The sequence below is a fragment of the Dama dama genome, chromosome 33 (assembly GCF_033118175.1).
Source record: "Dama dama isolate Ldn47 chromosome 33, ASM3311817v1, whole genome shotgun sequence".
NCBI lineage: Eukaryota > Metazoa > Chordata > Mammalia > Artiodactyla > Cervidae > Dama > Dama dama.
The window spans coordinates 69,852,554-69,878,652 of NC_083713.1; the positions used below are offsets into that span (position 1 = coordinate 69,852,554).

Sequence of the window (26,099 nt, forward strand, 5' to 3'; positions counted from 1 at the left end):
CTTCAGATAGACATTTCTTTATTTTTAATATTCTTATGTGATTCTGTCATTCTTTCCATCTGCTCTTAAATCATTTTTTAGGTCCTAGAGAGTGCCAGACTCACTACTGGCATCCAGGCATGCAGTGATAACATTGCTACCCTCAAGGGTCTCACAGCCTCATGAGAAAAGCTTCCTATGAAAAAATAAATTACAGCAGGATTTAAGTCCTCTGGGCTTCCTCGATGGCTGAGCAGGTAAAGAATCCACCTGCAATGCAGGAGACGCAGGAGGTACTGGTTCGATCCCTGGGTTGGGAAAATCCCCTGGAGGAGGAAATGGCAACCCATTCCAGTATTCTTGCCTGGAAAATCCCATGGACAGAGGAGCCTGGTGGGCTACAGTCCAAAGGGTTGCAAAGAGTCAGACACAACTGAGCACATAAGCCCTCTGCTGGGCAAATGCACAGCACCGTGGGAGCAGAGAGGAGGCGCAACCTGGACAGCTGCACAAGGTGATTCCGGAAACATCTCTGAGCCACCTTGAGTGCGTTGACTCAACCTGCCAAGTTCACGAAATATATTTGTCACATCTTCTGCTTTATTTTCCACTCTGTCACTTTGAGATGGTTCAAGAACTAGTATACTTCAGATTCTGTCTCTGAATTTTTATTCCCAATATGGGAATAAGAACTTCTGAAAAGTACAATAATCCTTGCCATATGCAGATAACCTTTACATAAGATTCTAATATAAATGGCTTATCTCTATGTATATTTCTACAATGACAATAATAATTTTAATTTAGTTATTTAGTTCAAATCAAACATATGATATTTCAAGTTGAGAAAATGAGAGAGAAAGATGGAGAGAGAGAGAAGAGAGAAAGCATGCTAGAAATGTGAAATTAAAATTGAGGAAGGCAAAAATGGATGGCAGTGATAGAGTAAAAATTTATATATTATAGCCTTGGAAGAATTGGAACAAATTAAACTTGGACCATAGAGTTTCACTCCTGTGCTCTTTAGGTAGGCTGGAGTTAAACTACATGTGAGGACCTAACAGAGCTAGGTCCACAAGTGCCACATTTAAATGCATTCTGTAATGAAACTTGAGAAAAGTGTTACGGAAATTTATAAATATGTTATTCAAAGGAAAAGGTTTCTGTATCACTTAGGAAGTCTATTATCTGCAAGTGACAGAGATTGGACCACAATAATTCTAACAAATAGTGGTTTCTTTTTCTCTTAGCACATGGGTATAAGATGACCATTGCAGTCTCCACAATCCAGTCCTTACTCGGAGAAGAAGGAGAGGAGCAAAGTGCTACGGCTAATCCATTCTTATTTTCAGTAGAGCAAATGATTCTCCAGAAGTGTCTTCAGCAGACTTCTGTGTAAGTTTGTGGCGAGAATTGTGTCCCACGGCCATCACTCACTGCAAAGAAGACTTAGATAAAGGAATATTTCAATGTCCAGCCTCTATATTGAGAAGTACCAATTAAGAATGGGTTGTGGGGAGCCAATCAAGAGTATTAACCCAATTTTCACGAGTGAAGTTAAGACATTTCACATTAGGGTAAAATTTTAATAAACATCTATTCATTCAACATCTATTCATTCATGACAACTAAGATATCTAAATAAAGGTTATAAAACACTTTCTGTCTCAAACATTCAAGTTACTAAACATCTCCAGGAATATAGTGGGATCTTAGAGTATGGAATTTATAGGATAAACCATACATAAGAGGGAAAATTGCCCATTTGATGGATCTATATATTATACTAAAATGGAAATTAGATAGCCTAATGATAAAAGACTACTTTTTTAGTAGTTCCAAAGACTACTGTCCTAAAAAGCTTCTAGAGAAATATAGAAAACAAATGAAGTTAATTGTACTTAATCAAATAATGTCACTTGTAGACTTTCTCACAGATCATTGGACCCTATCCTAATGTAACTGAATCCTTTAGGTATTATGTTTAAGTTATATAAACTTATTCTTGTGTTCCAGTTAAAATTTAGCTTTGAATCCAACGTTTCCATTGTAAGAAGAATAATTGACTTTTGGTAATATAAACATTGAAAGGACTGATTAAATCAGCATGTGCCTAGGCTGCCCCAATGCCTGTCTGCTGCCATTGCTAAGAACCATGACCATACTCATGTTGCCCCAAGAAAGCGAAGCTCCCTTCATGATGCTCCAGGAAGTTTTTCCCATGATGCTCTTCAGATCAGCCTTAAATGACAAGACACATGCTCAGATCTATGCAGTTGCTGTCACACTTGTTAGAACCTGTAGCCAGAACCACTGCTCTCTAACTGAATGGGGCTGACTGGCCACAGGAACTCAAGAGATGCTTAAATGATACCAACTATTTCCCTCCATTATCAGGATTTGCATACATTGTCTGTATTTGTGAGAACTATAACATGTACCCTTCCCTGGACCAGGGGCTCCCATTTTCTTCACTTCTCCACTTCTAGGGAGGTTGAAAGCAACATTAAAGCTTTCTTTTGTTTACTCAATAATACCCCTACTTGTTTAGAGAAAGCTTCGAATATTCTCTGTGGATATGAATGGATCTTTTGGTATGCTTGTTTCAAATCCACCTTGAACTGACACACAGACTTACTAAACATGGCTAAACAGGACACAAGAGGAACTCATCAACATCTAAACTAGTGTACAGTCTACAGTAAGACAAGTCTGCTGGTCATGCAATTGAATCCCACAGAAACACTGAATCACTGTAAGAGTTTCTAAGTAATCTCAACTTCTATACTCGTGTGAATGAAAATTTTCCACAGTGGACACATGTAGTTTAGAGAATCTTGTTTAAAGAAAGGGAACCTGCTCTTAGTTTCTTTTTGGAACCAGCATTTAGTATTCACCCACATAATAGTATTGAGATCACTGATATTCTCAATTTCATCTGCAGAATCCATTCTTTCATTTTATGAACACTAAAACATTTATGAAGCTTTACCTCTTGAAATGCCTAAGTATTTTATGTTTTAACTCTCTTACTCAAGTATAACCCTCGAAGGTGGTGAAAGCATCCTCTAGTTTTATCTACACATAGAACACTCTGGAATCATGATTAATCACCAAGCTACTGGGACTCCCTACTAGCTAACTGCTTCCAAAAGGGAAAAGAATTCTACATTAGACAATGAATGTGTTGCTACAAGCCAAAGGCTGATTGAACATTATGGGTGTATGAATCAATTCATACAGCTGTAAAAAATATTCTGATGCATGTTCTGTGGATACTTTGTAATTGAAAATCCATTAACAGCATAAATGGAGATGAATAATGCTTAGATGTACTGACCAGGTGTGCCAAAATAAATGTGTGAAATGTATTCTAGAAGTGAGGTAAGATACTCCCCATAAAGCTGTCCAATTTTTCCTCCCTTCTACTAAAAAACCATTGAAGGTGATTTTGATTGTTCTGAGACAAATCTGTTGACAGGGACACTAGTAAGATGAATGAGAGTAGAGAGTGTTTGGCATAACAAGAGGAGCTTTAAAAAATGTGAATTTGCGGGCTACAAACAAATATCTAATAAATTTCAGAGACGATTTCAACCAGGACTCAAAAATTAGTAGAAACAAAGTGAAATGCTGATGTTAAAAAAATAAGCTAGGCAAGAGGCATGGACAAGAATAATAGTGTCACATTACCAGAATTAGAATTCATTCAGCAGGATATTGGGCTAAATTTTGTTTTCCTTCCAAAGCGCCTTATATAATTAGAATGAGAGCATGTTTTCCATGTCTGTAAGCATGATTGTTCTCCAGTGATCCAATCTAAGGGAAAAAAGATGCTGGATAGAATTGCAATATTATGCATTAGGGAAGTGACATTCATACTACTATTTTCATTTCAATTCATTCTATAAGACTTATGATTCTGGGGAACTGCTTTTCACATCATAAAATGAATATTCAAATACTAATTTACATATCACATATGGTTTGGATTTGAGTCATTTCTCCCCAAACTGGAGGGATTTCTTTCAAGCAAATCTATGTGCATTCTTTTAGATACTTTTATTTAAAAATAAAAATATAGAAAGAACTTAAGTAATCCAAGAAAACAATCTGAACTACATATAAACAACATTTCTTCACTCTCTCAAATTTATAAAGTAACCAATCTAACTTATTTCCAAACTTTGGATACCAATTCACTTAAAATCCAAAGTCATTAAAAGAAGAATAAAACTCAGATGTTGAAATTAAGATTTGGAGATAAAAACATCAGAGAAAAGAAAATAAACATGAAAATTACAAAAGCCATTAATACAAAGCCTATGGCAGGATATAATGTGTTATTGAAATAATGCTAAATATTAAGTTAATTAACTACATGAGACTCTAGTTAACTTAAATTTTCTAGATAATTGAGACTTTCCTTAAAAATTGTTTTCCTTTTGTGTGTGTGTGTCCATCCCTTAAAGAACCTTGAAATCATAACTGGATATTAATGCAAATGGAACAAAGATTAAAAAACTAAAAGATTTGAGTTGAGCATGATGCTTTTCCACAGGGTCATACCTGTGTATGTTTAAGTCTATCACGTTGTGCAGCATGAAATTATACTGGCAAGGTCAGATATGAAGAACCTACCATTTAGTTTATGCTTATGATGTGCTGGGCACCCTGACAGGTGCTTTCAAACCTTAACTCACTTATTATTCCAGATAATCTTTGAGAGAGAAACTATCCTCATTTTACAAATAAGAAAATCATACTCTGGTTTCTCTTCAGACTGTATAAATCTTTCGCCTTTTACAAATAAGAAAATCAAAGCTCAGAAAAGTTAATAAATTCTGCCCAAAATCACAGTGAGTAATAGGCAAGATGGCAATTCTAACTCATGTCTAAGTCCATAGTCTTTCCATCATGTCACTATTACCTACTTTCTACATCTAGTTCTACCATGATTGGGCTATAACATCTGAGACCTTATCTTTTACCTTTATCGACCTTAGTTTATAAATCTCTAAAATTGGAATGCTCCTATCTACAGCAGAAACTACTAGTTGTCCCCTATCTTTTTTTCATTATATTAGAACTCCCATATTCAGGTAAGCACATAACATAAATGTTACATTTCCCATGATCCTTTGCACCTAGGACTGGCCATGTGACTAAGACAACTGATTAATCACCAGTGGGTTGTGAGCAGAAGTGATAGGTATAATGTCCAGTCACATTCTTAAAGGAACTTGTATGATCTTCTTGGTCCTTTTACTCTTTGAAAGCTGGAAAGCAGAGATGATGGAAACAAATGCTGAACTTGACAGACAAGCCCAACAATTGAGAGATGCTTTAAGCAGTAAAGGAGGAGAAACTTGGGTATCTGAAACCATAGAATGCCAAAGTTCTCCATGTTGCGTGTCTTGAGAAACATCTCTGTTTTAAGTTTTTGTGTGTGTGTTCTTTTTCTGGGGGGGTGGGGATGGGGGATGCTCTTCATTACATCTAACTCTAATCCTGATCAATACTGTTCTCTTCCAATTCTAGATCTTATAATTGCAAATTTTTGATAGCAATTGCTTTATAAACAGGAAATATGGTATGTTTGATGATTAGGTAAATGAGTAAGTGAGCAAGAATTATTTTTGTTGGTTGTGGAAGTCATTTGAATTCTCCCCTGAAAGTAGCGAATAGAAATAAAATTTTGTGCTTTACTTTCACTTAATCAAAACTTTACTATTTTATACAATTTTCTAGGTAGAATGATCAATTTTCTCTTGTCTTTAAGGGGAGTTTTTTTTTTCAAGTATTAAGTAATCTAATTACTGAATGCTTTCTTATGGGTCATTTATTAAAAGGCTAAAAAAGGGCAAGGGTTTCAGCTATGGTCAGTCATATTAGAACCAGGATAAAAATGTAAATCAAAATTTTTGAACTACATCTGATTTTTTTTCCAAATATTTTATATCAAAGTACAAAAATCTCTGCTCTAACTATTCCATATATGTAAATTTAAGACATACACAAATACACATGCCATGAGGAAATAAAATGTTTCATAACCAGAATTCCAAAACAAGACTTAAGGATCTAACTGGAAAGCAGAGCAATCAATCTTCTATAATAGAGCTGATAAAATAAGGAGAACTGGATGCAGTAGGGGGAGGATGGTTAAATTACACGTGCAGCATTTGATTTGACCAAGATGAGATTTGGAATGGTTGTATGATTGCGATTGAGTTCTCGAAGACAGAGAAGATTGAGCTGGAAATCATGCCAAGAAGAAATGATTGTCTTCCCTCTGTTGGCAGAAGAAACTCTGGGAGGGAATGAATTTCCCACAAAGCATAACTTGAACCAAACCATCAGTCAAGGTAAATGCAGAGGAAAATTCCAACTCAACAGTCCTATTGAAGCAGACTGGCTCTGCTGACTTGCTTGGCTATAAGCTGCAGTTCTTATTGGGGAAGCATTTTGAATTAAGTGTAGAACGATTGATAGCCCACTTGTCTGTAGGGGAGCTAAACCCTCACATTTCCATAATGTCATTGTCAAGACAGATGATTACTCATTCATTAATTCAATAAGTATTTACTAAGTAACTACCCTATGCCATGTGCTGTTCTGGAAGCTGGCGATGCAGCAGGAAACAAAGCAGACTTGATCAGTGTTCTTACGAAACTCACATTATTGAAGGAGGAAAGGACAGATAAGAAACAAATAAAGAATGTCAGATGCCAACAAGTACAATGAAGAAAATTAAGCAGAGAAGAAAAATAAGAACATATTGTGAAGGCACAGAGGGGTTTCATATAAAGGGATCAAAGAAAACCTCCCTAAAAGATGACATTGAAGCAATAACTGCATAAAGATATTTGGGGAAATGATGCATTGGGAAGAGGAAAGACATAATTTCAAGATCCTAAAGCTGTAGCATAACCATGGAGTTCAAGGAACAGTAAGATAGCGAGAGCACCTGGAACTGAGTAAAGAAGGTAGAGAGGAGGAGAGGTAAGAAGTGAAGCCAGATAACAAAAGATGCCAAAGGCTCAGGGTATGGACTGGACACCACTCTAATAGGAAGAAATTAGATGACTTTGAACAGAGAAAAAAACATGATCCCCGTTATTTCCTAGAAGGAACCCTCTGGCCGTTGAATGGAAAATAAAGTAGATGGACAGGGTCAAAACAGTAAGACCAGTTAGGGGCTACCACCACAATCCAGGTGGGAGGTGATAACAAATGAAGTAGTGGAAATAGGAGCTGAGGGGGTGAGTGAGTATGGCTGGATTCTGGACATATTTCTTAGATAAAGCTAATTCTATACTGCATTATGGGCTTCACAGGTGGCACTAGTGATAAAGAACCTGCTTGCCAATTCAGGAAACAAAAGAGATGTGGGTTCCATCCCTGAGTCAGGAAGATCCCCTGGAGGAGGGCATAGCAACCCACTCCAGTAATCTTGCCCAGAGAATCCTGGGACAAAGGATTACAAAGAGTGATCATAGGGTCACAAAGAGTCAGACATGGCTGAAGTGACTTAGGACACACACAAGCATATTGCATTATGAGAGAAAGAAATACAGAGTTCTTTCTTGGCCTGAGTAATCCAGAGTCACCATGTACTAAGATGGGGAAGTTGGTGAGGGAACACAGTTTAAAGGTAAGACGCACAAGTTCAGGTTTAGATGTGTCACGCTTGAGATAGTTATTGGATTCCTGGTAGAGACATAAAACAGATAACCAAGATTAGGACTAGAGAGATAACTTGGGGAGGGAGGACTGTAAATCTAGTGGATGAGAAGACCTGGGGAGCTAGTATAAATAGAGAAAAGAAGCAGTTTGAAGACTGAGTTGGACATGTTGTAATAATGATGAATGGGCAGAGACTTCTAGTTGCCTTTCCAATGTCACTTTACCCTTCTTCCTAATAAAAGAAACTTGATATTAATGAAAAGCTGAAATGTTCCAAACTTAAAAATAAAAACTGCTTTTCCCAGATTTCCTTGTAGAAAAATACAGTGTGTTAAGGTAACTTTGCAAAGAAGCTTGACTCAACTTGAAAGCGTATCCTTTTATACTTCCTCTTCCCTTTTTTTCCTGCCTAGAAGTGGTTATGATGACCAGCACTGCAGTAGCCAGTTTTCTTCCCTGAGGAAACGTGGAGAGCAGAAACCATGTGCTCAGAGAAATAGGGCAGATAGCAGGAGGCTGGAACACTGGTGATACATGAGCCGCCTTACCAGCCTAGACTATCTACCTGCAGCGCTCAAGTCACATAAGAGAAAGGCACATGTACCTTTCTTAAGCTGCTATTTTTCTGACTTCTCTTATTAGCAACCAGACATAAACCCTAATTAATACAAGGATGGACCAGCAAAAGAGGCTGAGGACTGGCTGAGTACAGCAGTATAGAAAGAGAGTGGGGTTTTAGTGGTTTAGTGTTTTCAAGAGAAAAACTAGGTCACATTGTGATAACAGGCTGTAACAGGGGGATTGAGAAACAGCCATTGGATTTGGTGACAGAGAGGCCATTGGTGAGCTCGACAAGAATGATCTTGTTAAGAAGTGACAGCAAAGGTCTGATAGAGTAGGTAGGAGAAAAAATAAGAGTGGACGAAGTGGATGCAGACAACTCTTCAGTTTGCCTTCAGGGAAATGGGGTGTTACTGGAGGGAGGATGCGGGATTCAGAGAAGGTTAATTTTAGGATTACAGTGTTTTGGATACTGATGGGAACGCTATAGAAAGTAAGAAGAGGTGATGCAGAAAGGGAGCAAGAAGAACTAGTAGAGGGGTGTCCTTGATGAGGTGATAAGGGTGATCCACAGTCCAAGCCCTTGCTTGATGATGAGCCTCATTCTCTCTTCTCACTCTGCTTCAATTGCTTAAGTTTTGTACCTCTGATATACAGGCTAAGTACATGCTTATCACTACATTTTCAGAACAGCCACTGTGCCATTATAGCCTAGATCCACGAAGTTTAGCAGACAAAATGAGACAGAGAAATATACTAGGAGTCTGAAGCCAGACAGACCTGGGTTTGAGTCCTTTCTCTGTGTCTGTGTCCTGAAATGAGTCCTTAACCTCCCCAAGCTTCATTGGCTGTATAACTTTGCTGAGAGAAAGAAATAATACACGTGCAAAAAGCACATGGCAAGTTGTTTTGCAGGGTTAGCTGCTACAGTCATCAAGTACTCTCCTTCACGTGCACTTTTAACTAGGTGTCTGCAGAGGCAGTGTGCATTGAGGCAGGAGCAAAAGTGAGAAAGACCATTAGTGTCTATGAACACATGAAGTTTCCATGTACCAAAGAGATTTTTTTATGACTTCATGATTTTTTCAAGGGATCTGATCAGATAAAAAAATAACTTGTTCTTTCTCTATTCGACTTTAGAAAAAAACTAGAGCAGGGAGTTTGCCCTTTTAAATGTTTCATTAAGCAAGATGAGTGCCTGCTCTACACAACCTCGAAAATAACCACCATGACACTTGTGATGAGAGAAGATTCCAGCCTACCTGAGCACACTTGAACCTATGTGCTTCCCTAGGGCAAAGACCTGTCTGATACATTCATCACCTGAACCTGTAGCAAAGATTTTCTCTGCCTTTAACTTGTCACCTCCAAGCCCTGTACCACCATATGGTCTATTTTGTGAAAATGATTAAACAGATTTTCTGCCATGGGTAAAAGCTCTATTTCCCACTGGATACAGCAAAAGCCCTGTAACTTTATCCCAGTAGAGTGAGCCTAGAATTCTAAGTGACTCAATGGGACAGGTAGAAGAGAAAGCGAGTATGCTGACAGGCCCATAATTTGTGGTTTCTATTAGCATAAAGAAAAACACAGTCCATGTGCTATTTCTGCTGGACAAAATGGAGGTCAGAAGGCTGCATTCAGAAATAATCTTAAACATCAAAGGCTTTGCACAGGTGATCTCTCTCCCTGGAATGCCCTTTCTCATCTATTCATCCAGGTTTCTTAAACTCTTATTTTTCTGGCCGCATCATGTAGAATGTAGGAACTTACTTCCCTGACCAGGGATAGAACCCCACACTCTGCAGCAGAAGCACAACCTCACCCACTGGGTTTCCAAGGAAGTCCCGTGTCCTCAACTTTTGCTGCAGTTCTGTCACATGCTCCACGTAGTGAAGTTGTCTGCCTTGGCCAAGTCTCCCTGGATTTCCAAACTCTCGGGGCTTATCACCATTATAACATTTATCACACTGCATAATGATTTTGCATTTACTTGTCTACTTCACACACACACACACACACACGCCATGTTTCCCTAAGGGTTATTTTAATCTCTGAAATTTCAATGCCTGCATGCATGTGTGCTAAGTCCATTCAGTCATGTCTGACTCTTTGTGACCCCATGGATTGTAGCCCGCCAGGCTCCTCTGTCCATGGGACTCTCCAGGCAAGAATACAGGAGTGGGTTGCCATTACCTTCTCCAGGGGATCTTCCCAACCCAAGGATGGAACCCATGTCTCTTATGTCTCCTGCATTGGTAGGCAGGTTCTTTACGACTAGCGCCACCTGGGAAGCTCATTAAATACATTTGAAATAAATATACTTCATAATTAACAGTCATACACAAACACACACCAAAATGCACTAAAATGGTACAGTATTTCTAGGAGGTAGTGCTATTCTCTTTTTTCTTTGATTTTTGTTGAATTTACCGAAAGTTAAACAATAAATATACTACGTTCAATTTTTTTCAATAATAATAAAGTGTTTTGTTCTATTTAGTAATGATGACAAGCTACTAACTGACTGACCACTAGTAAGATACCTGCTTGGAGACACATTGTTTAATGATTGTGTGGCTTTTTACAATTTTCTCAACCTCTTGAAGATTCTGTTTCATCTGTAAGATATGCAAATTAAATAGATCATTATGTGGATTAAGTAAAACGGCATATATAAAAAATGCCTTTTGTAGCACTTGATACATAGTAGATGCTCAATTTTAAAAGGTGGTGGGTTGGACACACTGTTTTTAGAAATGCAATTTATAGTCAGGAAACAAAAATTTCTCTTTAGTAAAAATAGAGAAACAACTGCTACAAACCACCATAATAACTTTAATTTCTCAAGTGGAATATGAGGCAGTTTTTGCTTCACAAATACCTGCAATCACTATCACCAGCTACCTGAGTCCTTGTCAATCCCCTCCATTCTCCATCCCTGCCGGGGCCTGGGAGCTACACATAGCAGCCACCTCAGGCCTCTGTAACCATGTGAGTGCAAGACACCAGCCTAGACCCCCAGTACACACTCTGGCTGTGTACTTACATCCTACCAGCCTGAGAGCTGTCAGCGGCCTCCACTTCTGCTCATAGCAAGGCTCAGCAGCCACAGGAGTACATGCTGGCAGCCAGAACCCTCAGAGCAGCCGGTGCTCCTGCTGTTGACCCCAGCCTTGCTAACTTCCCTGGCCCACACCACTGTAGGTGTGTTTGCAACCAGACCCCGCTATGACACAGGCATCTGCAGCTGGTATCTACAGCCAAATGTGTGCACACCACTAGCTCTGATCTCTACTGCTGCTTCTCCTTGTCCCTAGCCACTAGACTGAAGGTACAGTTGAAGAACTCAACAGCCCTTGCAGCCTCTGTGAACACCCCTGCAGCACTCACCAAGGATTACACAGTTGTGGAAGCTGTGAGTCCCCAGGGGCCCCCAGTCCCAGAGTCACCATACACCTCCGCACTTGGCACCCTGTGCCACTAGACCCAGTAACACACCACGCTCTAACATGTGCCCACCCACAGATGGAAGTCATCCCTTACCAAAGTTAGTCCACAAAGTCTGGGGAAAGTGACTGCTTCTTCAAATGTGCTATAGGGAATGAAGAATCAGGGAGAGATAAGGAACACAGTTAACCTCCAGCGTGCGTGTGGGTGCTCAGTCGCTCAGTCACATCCGGCTCTTTACGACCCCAAGGACTGCAGCCCACCAAGCTCTTCTAACTGTGGGATTCTCCAGGCAAGAGTACTGGAGTGGGTTGCCATTTCCTTCTCCAGGGGACCTTCCCAATGCAGGGATCGAACCCGCATCTCCTGTGTCTCCTGCATTGCAGGCGGATTCTTTACTACTGAGCCACTGGGGAAGACCCTAAATCTCCAGTAACTGGTCCCAAAGATAAGAAGATGCAGGTCTTATCCAATAGAGTATTCAAAGTCACTGTTTTAAAGAAGCTCAGAGAGCTACAAGAGAAGACAAACTCTTTTTTTAATTTGAGTATAATTGCTTTACAATGTTGTGTTAGTTTCAGCAGTACAATAATGTGAATCAACTGTAAGTATACACATATCCCCTCCCTCTTGAGTCTCCCTCCTACCGCCTCATCCCACTCCTCTAGGTCATCATAAAGCAGAGAGTTGAGCTCCCTGTGTTATGCAGCAGCTTCCCACTAGCTATCTATTTTACACATGGTATTGCATATATGTAAGTACTACTCTGGAAAATAAAATAAGACATTCAACAGAGAGATAGAAAGCATAAGAAAGAATCAAAAGAAATTTTGGTGCTGCACAATATAATGACCAAACTGCAGAATTCAATAATGAGCCTTAACAGTAGACCAAACTAAGCAGAAGAAAGAATCAGTGAGCTCGAGGACATATGTTTTCAAATTACCAATCATAAGAAAAAGAATGAAAAGGAATGAAAAAAGCCAACGGGTTTTATGTGTCATGATGAAAAGAAAAAAGCATCATTGGAGTCCTGGAAAGAGAAGAGAGGGAGAAAGGGCTGGAAAGTTTATTTAAAGAAATACCAACTGAGAACTTCCCAAACCTGGGGAGAGTTTTGGGTATCCAAGTTTATAAAGCTAATAGGTTGCCCTAAAATTTTGATCCAAAACCATCTTACACCAGGCACTCTACAATTTTTTTAAAAAATGAAGACAGACAGAAACATTTTAAAGCAGCAAGGGAAAAAACTCTCATACAAGTAAATCCTGTAGGGCTGTCATTAGATTTCTCAGCACAGACCTTTCAGGGCAGGAGACAATGAAGTAATAAATTCAAAGTGTTGAAAGAAAGAAACTGCCAACCAAGAGTACTGTCCCAGCAAAGCCGTCCTTCAGAAATAAAGATGAGATACAGGCTTTTTAAAACAAACTAAAGCCAAAAAGATTTATCACTATTAGACCTCCCTTACAAGAAATGCTTAAGGACTTTTTCAAGCTAAAAGACTGCTTATTAACACAAAATCTTATGAATAAACAACACACTGGTAAAGGCAAGTACACAGTCAAATTCAGAATACTCTAATACTGAAATATAGAGGTTATTAACCATTTAACACTAGTATAAAGGCTGAAGGACAAAAGTATTAAGGATAGGTACAGCTACAACAATTTGCTAAAGTATACACAGTATAAAAAGATGTAAAGAAAGACAGAAAAAGACACAAATATGGGTGAAAGGAGAATAAAATCATAGCGTATGCAATCAAAGTTAAGTTATCAGCTCAAAGTAGACTGTTATAAGATGATTCAAGTAAGCCTCAGGGTAACCTGAAAACAAAAACCTAAACAGAATAGTCAACTATATATACACAAAACAAAATAGACATTAATACATACATAAAAGATAGAGAAGGCAATCAAAGTATACTACTAAGGAAAATCATCAAATCACAAGGGGAAATAACACAACAACAAAAAGAAAAAAAACTACAAAACATCTGGAAAAGTAGTTTATCAAAAGGGAAAGTCCTTAACTGTAAATAACTATTTCAGATGTAAATGGATTGAAAATTTCAATCAAAAGGCATAGAATGGCTAACTGAATTTTTTAAAAACACAGCTACATTGAAAAAGAATGTGTGTGTGTATAATCAAAACAGTTTGATGTACATGCAAAACTAATACAGCATAGTAAATCAACTATACTTGAATAAAAAAATAAAATTATGAAAAAGCATGATTATACACTGCTAACAAGAGACTCACTTCAGATACAAGGACAAATATAGGTTCAAAGTGAAGAGGCAGACAAAGATACTCCACAAACATGTAAATTAAAAGAAAAAAAGAGTAACTATATTTATGTCAGAAAAAATATACACTCTGTCAAAAACTGAAACAAGACAAAGGAGATCATTATATAATGATAAATCGGTCAATTCATTGAGAGGATATAATAGCTATAATTATACATGCACTCAACGTTGCAGCAGCTACACATAATAAGTGAAGACTAACAGATCTGAAGGGAAAAATTGGCAACAATACAATACAAATAGGAAAATTCAATATCCACTTTCAACAGTGAATAAATCATGCAGACAGATAATCAGTAAGAAAACATTGGATTTGAACTATGTTTTGACCAAATGAACCTAACAGACATATACAAAACATTCCATCCAAAAGCAGCAGAATACATTCTTCTCAGCATACATAGAATGTTCTGCAAGATAAATCATATATTAGTTCATAAAATGAGTCTCAGAAAAATTTAAAAGACTGAGATTTTAACAAGTAATTTTTTACTTCCCTGGTGGTATAGTGGATAAGAATCTGCCTGCCAATGCATGGGACACAGGTTCAGTCCCTGGTCTGGGAAGATTCCACATGTCTCAGAGCAATTGGGCCTGTGTGCCACAACTACTGAACCCGCGCTTTAGAGCCTGCATGCTGCAATGACTAAAGCCCAGCCTAGAGCCTGTGCTCTGCAATAAAAGAAGCTACTGCAATGAGAAGCCCATGTACCACAATGAAGCATAGCCCTCACTTGCCACAACTAGAGAAAAGCCCACACAGCAATGAAGACCCATCACAGCCAAAAATAAATAAAATAAGATAAAAAAATATAAAGAAATAACAAGTATTTTTCTAGAACAAAATAGTTTGAAACCAGAAATCATAATAGAAAGAAAACTGAAAAATTCACAAATACATGGAAATTAGACAACAAACTCTTGAACAACCAATGGGTCAAAGAAGAAATCAAAAAAGAAAGAAAAAATATATTGAAACAAACACAAATGGAAACAATGAATATCAAAACTTAAGGCATACAGCAAAAGCAGTACTCAGAGGGAAGTTTATAGTACTAAATGCCTACACTAAGAAAAAAGAAAAATCTCAAATAAACAACCTAATTTTACACATTAAAGAATTAGAAAAATAAGAACTAAAGAAAAAGTTTGCAGAAGGAAGGAGATCTAAAAAATCAGAGCAGAAATAAATGAAATGGAGATCATAAAAATAGAAAAGAACAAGAAGTTGAGTTGGTTTTTTGAAAAGATAAAATTGACAAACTACTAGCTAGATTTAATAAGAAAATAAAAAAGAAACAACTGAAATAAAATTATAAATTAAAGAGGAAACCTTACAGTTGATACCACGAAGTACAAAGGATCTTAAGAGGTGACTATGAACAATTATTTTGAGCAAGCTCCAAGAGATAGTGAAGGACAGGGAAGACTGACCTGCTACAGTCCATGGAGTCGCAAAGAGTCAGACACAGTTGAGTGACTAAACAACAACAAATGAACAATTATAAGCCAAAAATAAGACAACGTAGAAGAAATTAATAAATTCCTAGAAATACGCTTCCTATCAAGTATGATTTATAAAGAAATAGAAAATCTGAACAAATAACAAATAAGTATTTTGAATTTGTATTCAAAAAGTCCCAACAAAGAAAATCCCAGAACCAGATGGCTTCACTTGTGAATTCTACCAAACATTTAAAGAGTTAATGCCAATTCTTCTCAAACTCTTCTAGAAAAACGAAGAGGAAGCAACATTTCCAAATATATTTTACAATTACCCTGATACTAAAGCCAGATAAGGACACTACAAGAAAAGAGAACTACAAAGTACCCCTGATGGACATAGATGTAAAAATCCTAAACAAAATACTAGTAAACTGAATTCATCAGCACATGAAGGGGATCATACACTATAATCAAGTGGGATTTACCCCTGAGATACAAGGAGAGTTTGATATATGTAAATCAACAAATGTGATAAAACGTTAATAAAATCTAAGGCAAAAACCATATAATCATCTCAACAGATGCAAATTTTAACATCTTTTCCTGATAAAAACTCTCAAAATATTGGATATAGAAGGACTATCCCTCAACATAATAAAGGTCACATATGACCAGCTCACAGCTTACATCACACTCAAGGGTGAAAGGATGAAAGCTTTCTTCATAAGAACCCGGGTAATACTGTGGTTCATACTCTTACCATTCTTATTCAACATAGTACTGGAAGTCCTAATTAGAGTAATTAGATAAGAAAAGGAAATAAAATACATCTAATATGGAAAGGAAGAAATGGGATTGTTTCTGTTTGCTGATGACATGACCTTGTACATAGAAAATCCTAAAGATTCCTCCAAAAATCGTTAGACATAATAAATGAATTCTGTGAAATTTCAGGATAAGAAAGTAACATACAAAAATCAGTCATATTTCTGTACACTAAAATCAACTACCTGAAATAGAAATAAAGAAAACAATCCCATTAAGAATAATCGAAACACTAAAATGCTCAAGAATAATTTATCCAAAGTTAAAGATCTATATACTGAAAACTATAACACTGACGAAAGAAATTGAAGAAGAAAGAAATTGAACATTGATGAAATAAATGGAAAAATATCTCATATTATGGATCAGGAGAGTTAATATTGCTAAAATGTCCATTCTACCTATTTATCTATATATTTAAATCAATCTTTATCAAGATTCCAATGGCATTTTTCACAGAAATAGACAAAGCAATCCTAAAAAGCAATCTTGAGAAAGAATAAAGTCAAAGGCATGCTTCCTGATTTCAAACTATATTAAAAATCTACAGTAATTAAAATGGTATAGTACCTGCATAAAAACAGACACAAAACAATGGAACAGAACTGAAAGCCCAAAAACAAACCCTAGCATATATGGTCAGCTAATATTTGATAAGGATAAGGAAGCCAATAGTAGTCAGTGAGGAAAGGAGAGCCTCATCAATAAATGGTATTGGGAAAGCTAGATATCCATAGGCAAAAGAATGAATTTGGGTGAATTTATATTACACCACTTACAAAATTAACTCAAAATGGATTAAGGACATAAGCACGAGACCTGAATGCATAAAACTCCTAATAGCAAGCACAAGGAAAAATCCCTTGACATCGGTCTCAGCAATGAGTTTTTGGATATGACACCAAAAGCACAAGGAACAAAAGCAAAAATGTCAGGACTGAGTGACTGAGCGAACACACACACGCGCGCGCGTGCGCAAACATCCTTATTAAGACTAAACTGGATTAAAGTGACTGAAAATGTTCTGTCCCAGATAATTTCCTTGGCTCCTTGGTCAGCTGCCGTTCACTCCACTTTCTCTGAGACTTCCTTGGACCCCACACAGAGCGCAGAGATGCAGTAGAAACAGCTGTGTGCTTTGTCTTGGAGAGGACTGCGGAGTTCACTGCAGCACATCTTCCTGACAGTCATTAGAATTCGTAATCCTTTGGGTATGTCATCCTTCATATTTAGGCAAGGGTTTACAATAATAATTATACTTTGGAATCACCTGATGGGCTTTTAAAAAATTACTGTTTCCCCAGGCCCCTTCAGTACCAACTTCATTAGAATATCTGAAGATGAGGACCCCCATTTCCAAGAGTTTCATAAAGCTCTATGGCTAATTCTAATGTGTAGCCACAGTTGAGAACTCTGCTATCAAAGCTTCATAGTATTAATACTAGAAATTCCCCTGCTGAAATGCAAAAAAAAAAAAAAAAAAAATGAGCAAAAGTGAAAAAACAATTACCAGTTATCAACACCTCTAGAATAAATTAATTTATGAGATGATTTCAAATCTGGCTGGTTAGCCAGAGCAGACAGAAGACTTCAGAGTATTAAGGCATTGTCCATGAAAGACTAGGCATGAGAAGATGGGAATATATAAAAGAGAGATGTGATATTGGGTATCAGGGAGCAGTATTAAGGTTTCATAGGAGCATAATAGTGTCGGAGCTCACACTTGAGGTTAGCTTGCCCACAGGCCTTAAGGCTCTGGGTCCCAGGATGAAAAAAGAATTTATCTGTGGGCTTCCCTGTTGGCTCAGTGGTAAAGAATTCTCATGCCAATGCAGGAGACACGAGTTCAATTCCTGGTCTGGGAAGATCTCATTTGCCTCATGGCAACTGGTCCATGTACCACTTCTACTGAACCTGTGCTCTAGAGCCTGGGAGCTGTAACTACTGAAACCCTTCATCCTAGACCCCATGTACCACAACAAGAGAAGCTACTGCAGTGAGAAGCCTGCACGCTACAGCAAAGAGTAGCCCCTACCCACCACAACTAGAGAAAGCCCATGTGCAGCAACGAAGACCCAGTACAGCCAAAAATAAATGAATAATAAATAAAATTATTTTTTAAAAAGGATTTACCTGCTCATTGACTTTCTTTTTTTTTTTTTTTTTTATTAGTTGGAGGCTAATTACTTTACAACATTGTAGTGGTTTTATCATACATTGACATGAATCAGCCATGGATTTACATGTAGGGCAGATCAAAAGCAGCATCGTTATATAGAAACTCCATTTTGGTGGAATAGGGAGAAGACGCTGACTGGCTCCTACTGTGGTACAAACAGATACAAAGGAGAATCACACATCCGTTTCAAAACGAAGAAAACATTGTCTTACTGGCAGACACCTCCCATTCAGCGCTATGCAAACTCAAAAGGACTGAGAGCTGATGCTTGGGTTCCAGCCCCCCTCACTTTACTGGGTAAATGGATGCCCTTGGACTAGCCATTTAAAGGTCCTCACTGTCTTTGGTAGAGGAGTTGTATTCTGATCTCAAAGGCATTGTCTGGTTCTGGCATTCTGTTGTTCTCTGGAGGGTAAGTCACACTGAAGGGAAACGGGTCAGAGTGTTCACCCCTCGGCACACCCCTCCTCTACCTGCCTATTTGGTTACATGGCACCAGGCCATCAAGCCAATCTTTCACTTTCATCCTTGTACCTGGAAACTCTTGAAACATTGCCATTATGTGTTTTCACCTACATTTTCTCAAAGGTTTCATTTCGGGTGAGTTTCACCTGAAATTAATTGATTAGCAGTTGAAATAGCAATTGAAAAAAAAAATCAGAAAAGAAGGAGCCAGGCCGTCCAGAAATAAGACAAATATGAATATTAGCCAGAGCAAGAGGAGGGGTCCTATTTGCACAGATGTTCTTAACTGAGAGCTTTCATAAAATAAGCAAAATCTACCCGATTTTTCATTATCCCATTCTGTTTCGTTGCTTCACTCAAATTGTCTGATACCTCTTACCTGCTGTGGAGGCCTAGTGGGGAATCCAGGAAGTGTAGACCTCATATAAGGAAGAGTGGATGACGTGGGGGAGCAGACAGATCTGTTACCCACAGTCAGGTGGGGACCAGCAGACCACTGCAAGATTATTTCAGAGGACAGCATGAGATTTAGAGGTAGGAAAGCAAAGACAAATGCCCAAATGACCATCAACATGAAGAGTCTCGTTTTGAGTATCAGAAGTTGATGTACTGCATGGAGGGATTGGGTGCCTACAATAAAGATAGCAGAGGCCTCTCGGTTCTATAGAGAAACAGGAGGGTGTGTGGGGAAGCACAGATGCACACAGCTAAGCTCAGAAGTACCCAGAGTGGCTTTTGATGTGGGTAGGTCACACCAACCAAGAGCCCCAGGTGAAACAGACGCAAATGACCAGCCCTTCTCAATAAAAACAAGGAAAGCTTTTTCTTTCTTTAAAATCTTTATTAAATCAAATGAAGCCAGGGTCCCATGGCTGTGATTTATTGCACCGGGAAAAGCCAGAACAACCAAATGACACATTTTCTTTTACTCCTGGCAAGTAATTAGGCTCTGTGTTGCTAACGGGCCTGTCAGCAGCCCTGTCAAGAAAAAAGAAAACCCAGCTACTTAGAAATGCCAGGCTTTTTGCATTATTCACTTTCTCCTTTGTCCTCAAAGACATAGTCCTTCTTTGCTGGCCCACTGTCTCTGCGTAAGTAAGACAGGGGGGAGAAGGATCAGCAGCGCAGCACGGCCAGTCACTGACCACAGACTGGAACTGTTGTGTTGGAGGAAAACGAAAGAGCTCTTCTCACTCTCCATGGGCAAATTTTGCATAAGAATCACTGATAACACTTGCCATTGTTCACCTCTATTAATCCTTGCAGCCACCCTGAAAGTTTAGCTCTCATTTACAGAGGGGAAACAAAATGTAAGTTTGCAGAGATAATTCACCCAAGGCCAGGCAGATCCTGGGGGGAAGCAGGATTTGAACCTAAGTCAGCCTTCCTCTGTAGGCCATTCTGGGTCCAGAACACAGTGCCTTAAAGCATACAAGCCTTAGGTGGCCTCTAACACCATGCCTGGGGGCTTCCCTAGTGTTCCAGGGGTTAAGAATCCCCCTTGCAGGGAGAATGGATACATGAATATGTATGGCTAAGTCCCTTCTCTGTTCAATTGAAACTACCACAACATTGTTAATTAGCTATATCCCAAAACAAAACTAAAAGCTGAAAAACAAGAATCTGCCTTGCAACGCAGGAGACACTGGTTCAATCAATCCCTGGTCCAGGGAGATCCAACATGCCTCAGGGCAACTAAGCCCAAGTACCACAAGTACTGAGCCACATGCCACAACTACTGAAGCCCTAGAGCCCATGCTCCCCGACAAGAGAAGCCACTGCAATGAGAAGCCGATGCTCCGCAGCGAGATTCTGGTTCTCGGCAACTTGAGAAAACCTGCACACAGCAACAAAGACCCAGTGTGGCCAAAAATAAAGTAAATAAACAAAATAAAACACCATGCCTGGAATGGAGCGGATGCTTCGTTGATGTTAACTGTCTTCTTCCCTCTCTTCTCAGTGATGACAGTTGCTCAAATATCATATGTATAAAGATTGTATACATTTGTGATGCTCAGTTTTGCCCCGTGAGGGATATCTGGCAATATCTGGAGATATTTTGGGTAGTCACACCTGGGAAGGGAGAGAGGTAACTGACGTCTAGTGAACGGAGGTCAGGGACACTGCTCAATATGCCAGCATGCGCAGGAAAGCCCCCCACAGCAAAGACATGTATGATGCAAAATGCTAATGGGGACAACGATGAGAAACTCTGGGATAAATAAAATAAATGTATGGTAGTACAAAATAAAAGATATTCATACTCTTCCCCTTTTAGTCCCTGATGCAGACATCCCTCCCACTATCTAAATGAGAGCAAACTCCCAGAGACAGCCAGTGGCTAGCGCCGGGTTGGACATCCGAAAAGAAACCGAGTCCATGGAGCTTGTGTGTGCCGACCGTATTTCTTGAGCACTTTCCTTCTTCAGATACTCGGCTTCTACTGAGTTACTCACTTCTCCAACCTCTGCTCCCTAAGCCTCCCTTGATAGGTTAAAAAAAAAAAAAAACAAAACAAAACAGACCCAGTGTGCTAGGGTTCTGCATTCACATGTGTAATATACGCAAGGCAAAAGGGAGGCAGACTTTTTTTTCTGGTTGCAGGGTTATAGAGATACTGGGTTTTTCTACACCACGACCATGACAGCCAGCAGCCCCGTGGTGTGGAGAGGCAGTTGTCTGGTGGCAGCACCCGGAGGGCAGCAGCTCTGCTAGGGGTGGCGCCCTTCCTCCCCGCCTCCCTCACTGGGGTGGAGGTGATACCCCACTGGTCCAGTGCAGCCACTGAGTTTCAGCACCTGCTCCCGGATGCCAAGCCCAGAGCTGCTCCTCCGCTCTTCCCAACAGTTGAGGTTGTGGTTCAGTTGCTCAGCCGGGTCTGGCTCTTTACTACCCCACGAACTGCAGCGTGCCAGGCTTGCCTGTCCTTCATCATCTCGCTGAGTTTAGTCAAACTCACATCCATTGAGTCGGTGATGCCATCCAACCATTTCATCCTCTGTTGCCCTCTTGTCCCCCTGCCTCAATCTTTCCCAGCATCAGGGTCTTTTCCAATGAGTCAAGTCTTTGCATCATGTGGCCTTATACTAGTTTGGATGCCATTCCTTGAGCTTATCACCATTTCATGTCAATCCCCTTAATCTCACTCACTTACCCATAAAGTTCTTTTATTAAGCTATATTCAATTAAACCTCTGTCTGCACTTTCTACTTCTAATCAGTAACCTGACTGACTCTCCTCCTTGCCCCTTTATAAAGTGTTCTGCATGGGCAAAGTAATCAATATTAGTTTTTATACATTTTATCTTTTTTTTTTCATGCACATAGATCCAGAGAAAAGGTTGATGACCTTATAGAGATACCTGGCGTGCAAGACTTGAATAATCAGTTTATTCAGTGCAATAGTAGTAGTAGTAAGTAGTAATAAAAACAGTACTAATAGTAGCTAAAATATTAGTGCCTACTATGTGCAAAAAACTACATGCTTAGTCATTCAGTCATGTCTGACTGACTCTTTGTGACCCCATGGACTGTAGCCCTCCATCCAGGGTCATCTGTCCATGGAGATTCTCCAGGTAAGAGTACTGGAGTGGGTTGCCATGCCCAACCTAGATCTCCCACATTGCAGACAGATTCTTTATCGTCTGAGCCACCATGGAAGCCCATAAAGTTCTTTTATTAAGCTATCATCAGTTAAACCTGAAGCAAAAAGCTATAACAAACCCTTTATATACAACATCTTATTAAATTCACACAACCCTACAGAGTATTTATCTTCTACCATTTACAGATGAAGAAATTGAGTCACAGGTAAAAGCACATAACTAGTAAGTGGCAAAAGCAGGATCTGGACTCAGAAGTGATAGAAAAGTAATCAATCTTTTCATTATACCTCTTATCTATGTCTTTGGTAAATATAACTCTTGCACTTTCAAGTAGCAGAAATCTAACCGGATTCAGCCTAAAGATAAAAGGAGGTCATAAAGGTACTGCAGAATCACAGAATCAAAACAGGAGCTTAACAACCTGGATTTGGAAATCATGGGATCTGAACATTCCAAGCCAAACCATTCAATATCACGGTAATCCAAGTCTATGCCCGGACCAGTAACGCTGAAGAAGCTGAAGTTGATCAGTTCTACGAAGACCTATAAGACCTTTTAGAACTAACACCAAAGAAGATGTCCTTTTCACTATAGGGGACTGGAATACAAAAGTAGGAAGTCAAGAAATACCTGGAGTAACAGGCAAATTTGGCCTTGGAGTACAGAATGAAGCAGGACAAAGGCTAATAGAATTTTGCCAATAGAACACACTGGTCATAGCAAACACCCTCTTCCAACAACACAAGAGAAGACTCTACACATGGACATCACCAGATGGTCAATACCAAAATCATATTGATTATATTCTTTGCAGTCAAAGATGGAGAAGCTCTATACAGTCAGCAAAATCAAGACCAGGAACTGACTGTGGCTCAGATCATGAACTCCTTATTGCCAAATTCAGGCTTAAATTGAAGAAAGTAGGAAAAACCACTAAACCATTCAAGTATAACCTAAATCAAATCCCTATGATTATACAGTGGAAGTGAACAATAGATTTAAGGGACTAGATCTGATAAACAGAGTGCCTGATGAACTATGGCTGGAGGTTTGTGACATTGTACAGGAGACAGGGATCAAGACCATCCCCAAGAAAAAGAAAAGGAAAATGGCTTGTCTGAGGGGGCCTTACAAAGACCTGTGAAAAGAAGAGAAGCAAAAAGCAAAGGAGAAAAGGAAGGATATACCCATTTGAATGCAGAGTTCCAAAGAATAGTGAACAGTTAGAACTGGACATGGAACAACAAACTGGTTCCAAATAGGAAAAGGAGTATGTCAAGGCTGTATATTGTCACTCTGTTTATTTAACTTATATGCAGAGTACATCATGAGAAACTCTGGTCTGGATAAAGCACAAGCTGGAATTAAGATTGCTGGGAGAAATATCAATAACCTAAGATATGCAGATGACACCACCCTTATGGTAGAAAGAGAAGAACTAAAGAGTTTCTTGATGAAAGTGAAAGAGGAGAGTGAAAAAGTTGACTTAAAGCTCAACATTCAGAAAACTAAGATCATGGCATCCAGTCCCATCACTTCATGAAAATAAATGGATAAACAGTGGAAACAGTGGCTGACTTTATTTTGGAGGGCTCCAAAATTACTATAGACGGTGATTCCAGCCATGAAATTAAAAGACGTTTACTCCTTGGAAGGAAAGTTACGGCCAACCTAGACAGCATATTCAAAAGCAGAAACGTTACTTTGCCAAAAAAGGTCTGTCTAGTCAAGTCTATGGTTTTTCCAGTAGTCATATATGGATGTGAGAGTTGGACTATAAAGAAAGCTGAAAAAAAAAAGAAAGAAAGAAAGCTGAGCACCGAAGAATTGATGCTTTTGAACTGTGGTATTGGAGAAGACTCTTGAGAGTCCCTTGGACTGCAAGGAGATCCAACCAGTCTATCCTAAAGGAGATCAGTCCTGGGTGTTCATTGGAAGCACTGGTGTTGAAGCTGAAACTCCAATATTTTGGCCACCTGATGCAAAGAGTTGACTCATTTGAAAAGACCCTGATGTTGGGAAAGATTGAAGGCAGGAGGAGAAAGGGATGACAGAGGATGAGATGGTTGGATGGCATCACCGACTCAATGGACATGAGTTTGGGTAAACTCCAGGAGTTGGTGATGGACAGGGAGGTCTGGCATGCTGTGGTTCATGGGGTCACAATGAGTCAGACATGACCGAGAGACTGAACTGAACTGAACATCTGAATCCCCCTCCAGTCCTGTTCCAAATCCAGCTCCATTGAGTAAAACACAGATACCCGCCCCACCCCCACACCCACCACACACACACACAGGACCCTGTCCGACTCTTTCATCACTTCTCTGAGACCAGCTTCCTCTTCTCTCCTAGGTCTTTCCATGCAAGCAGATATGTGAGATGAAAAATCTGGAAGAAAAGCCCTAGAAACAAATCTAGGGTTCATAACACAACAGTTTGGCCAGCATCCCATGGACTCATCTACTTTGCCATCTAGTCATCAATTTTGCCACCAGGCAAGAAAGGGCTTTTCTCCAGTTACTCAAGTACAAAAAATTCCAGGAAAGTTCTCCGATTTGTCCACCTGGGTTTCATGTCCAACCCCTAGAAAAATTAGTATAGTCAGAAGGATAGTTTAATTTGGGAAACATCTCCCTCCCTGTAGGTGGGAAATAGGTGATGCTTTGATTGGCAGCTTGCTTGAAAAACAGAGGCATAAAAGGAGACAAAACCAGAAGAAGGGAAAGAGGCACTGGGCCAACAACCACGGTAGATACACATTATGAAGTCCTTGCAAGTCACCTTTGCCAATACATGCCTCATTTTGGAGATTTGAAAGGATGATGACTCAATCTGCACTCAGATAATACTTGACCCCTTGAAAGTTTTAATTCTCTATTTCTTCTGAAAACTATATGAGGTGAACTGTCTGGTACTAGCAACCGGGGTACAAGGAGGATTGATTAGGCCATTAGCATTTTTAGTTCTTGACAGCTCAGTGGATTAGTCCCCTAAGGTGACACGTGGCCAAGCAGACCAAGGTGTTATCAGTCTAGGCACAGGAGAGCATGGAAAGAATGCAGATCTAGTGTCTCAGGTAGCCCCTAGAAATCCAGCCCAGAAGGAAACTAGGAAGCATGATGAGAAAATACTGCTAATGAGAGTAGTAGATAAGAATTGGCTCTCACAATGTACCAGAAACGATTCCAAAGTGTTGCTCAGTCGTGTCCGACTCTTTACAACCCCATGGACCGTAGCCCACCAGATTCCTCTGCTCATGGGATTTTCCAAGCAAGAATACTGGAGTGGGTAGCCATTTCCTTCTCCAGGGGATCTTCTCAACCCAGGGATCAATCCAGGGTTGCCTGCATTGCAACCAGATTCTTTACAATCTAAACCACTGTACTAATTTAATTTCCACAACAACCCTAAAAGGTAGACACTATAGTATCATCCTCAGGGTAAGTTTAAGTAACATTTCCAAAGTAAGTGATCCAAACACAAGCATCCTCACTCTAGAACTCATACCTTGAAACACTGCATTATACTCTAGAAAATAATCTGAAATCACTAGAGCAAACCTGAACTTGCCTAACCATTGG

General features: G+C 39.3%; 1 pseudogene; it reads left to right on the forward strand.

Annotated features, from left to right (window-relative positions):
• Positions 1-440: 440 nt before the first annotated feature.
• The window catches only part of LOC133051020 (pro-interleukin-16-like), a 43,981-nt pseudogene continuing 18,322 nt past the window's right edge, over positions 441-26,099 (forward strand).